The sequence below is a fragment of the Triticum aestivum genome, chromosome 3D (genome assembly GCF_018294505.1).
Source record: "Triticum aestivum cultivar Chinese Spring chromosome 3D, IWGSC CS RefSeq v2.1, whole genome shotgun sequence".
Classification (NCBI taxonomy): Eukaryota; Viridiplantae; Streptophyta; class Magnoliopsida; order Poales; family Poaceae; genus Triticum; species Triticum aestivum.
Window position 1 is genome coordinate 374,951,060 of NC_057802.1, and position 3,551 is coordinate 374,954,610.

Here is a 3,551-nt window from a genome sequence, read left to right on the forward strand (position 1 = left end):
ACACTACCGCCGCACGCATCATTGGGTTTCTTCAAGAGGACGAGGGAGAAGCCGATTTTTAGTGGATGCGCTTTAAAAAAAATGATCTGTAGTGGAGACCCCTACCCTAGGGTGCCCTAGGTAGCTGCCGCACGCATCATTGGTTTTCTCTTTTCTTTATGCTCTTGCGCCCTAGAGTGAAATGATGGTTGTTTCGTCCGTCCAGCTTAATGCGGGAAAGGTGGGGCTTTGTGATTTGACCCCTCATCGATCATTTTCTACTACTGCGGCGCTACGACCGGGGTGCCTCCAATTCCAACCGCTGCTCCGAACTGTAATTTGGTGCATCGCACGTGGAACAAGACGGTGGATGAGCCACATGTTGGCTAAAGGGGTCCTGTTAAGTGTGTCGCCATTTCGTGTGCGGACTGACCCTGCTTGAGTCGCTACGCCAACACGACAGGTGCACCCTACCACTTGGTTTTGCTCCTTGGTGAATCCCAACTATATTGATCTAAAAAGATACGTACTGAACTACCCTCTCCGTCTCGTTTTTTTAGACATCTCGGTTTATAGGGCGTGCACGTAGTTCTAGGTCATCCATTTGACTAACTAAATCTGAGTTACTATGTCACAAAAAGTATATCATTGGATTATTAAGCGGATGTAGTTTCTAAACATATAATGTTCATCACATATATAGCCAGTTAAATTCTCAACCTAGAACGACGTGCATGCCATGTAAACCGATACGGTGGAAGTAGTAGTAAAAATGAGGTGATTTTACCGAGCGATCGGTGGGGGAGCATGGCCTGTCATGCGGTCCCACGTGTCATGATGTACCAAGGCGATGCGCGTGTTCCTCTTGAGGCAGAAGCAATACTACGTGGTTTGAGATGATGGCGAACTGAAGTGTGAAATAATGGTTGCTTCATCCGTCTGGGAAGGTGCGGCATTGTGATTTGACGTCTCACTGCTCATTACTACTACTACTACTGGGGCGGTACGACTTGGGTGCGTCCCCACTGCTGTTCTGCATTGTTATTTGGTGCTTGACACGTCGACCCGGTTGCTATATGTCCCACATGTCGGTGACAGGAAGTATAGAATTCATGAAAGCGAGCGTCGACGGAGGAGTACAAGACATGGCTTGGGTTTTTGCTGCTTCGCGCGATCCATCGATACAAACCCGGACTAAAAAAAGGCGAGGGCGGGTCTTTTCCCGCGCGGCAGGCAGGGGAGTTTGGCATAGTCTGTTCGAGGCAAGGAGGCAGGAAGGGAAACAAGCAAATAAAGGTTGAGCGACTTAGTTTTGGGAAAATCTGATTTTACGGAGTACGTACCCACTAGGGTTTATAGGGCTCATCTAAAAAACATTCATTTTTCCGTTTTATAAGTCTCAATTCTACTACTAGTAGTAGTACCATCACATTGGATTTTGAGGTGCGTTAGATCACCCGATGCAAGCAGTGTCAAGAGAAAACTCACCAATGCATGTAGAAGTTCATGGAAATTTAGTCGTCATTCATGCATTCGTTCGAATTAATGCCTCGGTAAACATAACTTCTTGAGAAAAGTGAGCGTACTAATTACTTGTGCAAACTAGGAGTACGAAATTAATTCGACCACTCACCGTCTACCTTGGTTGGAGAGATTTTGAAATTGAGCCATAAACTAGAAAGGAGGAGTGGTAACTTTTGTCTCAATTACAATTTGTGGCCTTGTATAGATGCAAAATGTATTTTTTTATAGTGGCATAAAAGTACTCCAGTGTATAGAGCCTTGCCTCTAAGGTAGGCCCCACATGGTTTGCCTCTTTTTTAACATAGCGCGTCAGGTCGCAATTTGTTTGTTCAACCGTGGTAGACGATCCTCCCTCCATCTAGTGGACAACTAGTACACATGTCAAGTTACCACGTGGGCTGCCTTTTTGTACAGAAATGAGCTCCACCCTGTACCCGCGCGGGAGTGGTTGGGAAAGAGACGGGAGTACGTGCGCCGTGCATGCACCTCTTCTCTTCGTGCACATCCCCCACCTACGTGGGTGTGTGTGAGAGGGACTATAGAGATACAAACCTAGACATAATGCGCCGTCCATCCCCATGCCTCTGCCCAGTCCAAGCACCAGTCACCACCACGCCCACTCCTCCTCACCTTATCTCTCATCTTTCTCCCTCCATTTTTATATACAAGGCCACTATCAAAATTACAATTTGCAGATATACAAGGCCACTAACACTAATCGATGCAATATTAATGGTGTTTGCCTCGTAGTACTACTAGCAAAGGAGGACATTAATTATCCCTTGCATGCATGCGGGAGTGTGAGCATTGGCTTGATGTGCATGAAAGAGAATAATACGCATTAATTTACACGGCAAACAAGGAAACAAGGTGGCTTGCAACATTGAGTTAGAAGACATTAATTTTTGCCTTGGTACCTGTAATATGGGTTTGTGGCCTTGTATACAAAAATGGAGTCCGATAAAATTCTCGAGATACCATTTATCCGATAAAATTCTCGAGCAATCATTAGTTTTACAAAATGGGATTACTCCTGCATGGGTCAATCACAATAGGTGCTTTGTAAAAAAAATGCATCTTGATGTTCCGTGCAATGCACGGGCATCTTGCTAGTCCATGAAAACAACACATGGCAAAATTCCACGGCGAACGAGGGATTTGAATCTGTTGGGAGGGGCTGTTTGGATCTTGCCTGGGGTAGCCCAAATATTGGCGACCCTTTTGTCCACCGGTGCCTTTGCCACCGTTTACCGATGAACGAGGAATGGCTCGGGTGCTCATGCATCCTCCAGCGCGCACGTTGGAGATGAGCTCGCAGGAGCTATGTTCTTTTTGTCCCACCACGCCGCCTGAGCCGCTCGCAGACCGACCGGCGACCCGCAAATTACGCCATCCAACCGTAGCGGCACACATTATGACAACAAGTCAACCAACCGGACGAAATTCACGCAAACATGGCGATATTTCATATAAACAACGACGGAAATCATATAAGATATTGAATTTTCATACAAACATGACGGATTTCATTACATTCAAATGAACTACGCGGTGCTAGTTCTAGACAGCACAGGTATATAATACATGGCATAAATGGTCGCCCGCCGATCGATTTGTGTTCCTCATGTCCGGTAGCACGATCACCGGACTGCCGGGAGCCCCAGAGGTATATGCGGGGTCGACGAAGGTCCTCGCAACAAAAGGATCCGGCAAGACACCTGCTGTGTAAGCCGGCGTCGCCTCCGTGGTGACCTTCATGGGACCCAAGCAGCGGCCGCCTCCCGTGTTCTACTTCTCCTCGATGATGGCGGCGGACGCAGAGGCGCTGGCCACCGACTCGTCGCTCTCCGCGCACCCGGCTTCTGTCCCTGCTTCATGACGCGGCCGCCGGCATGGGAGTCTCGGCCACAGAAACGGGAGACGCGGTACGAGGCGGCGGCGTGGACGGCAGCAACGACACCCGTGCGCCGCTCCTCGTCGAGCTGGCCTGGAGCGGCGAGTTGCTGAACCGCGCGCCGGGTTGGGGCGGCAACTGGCTCCGTCGGGCG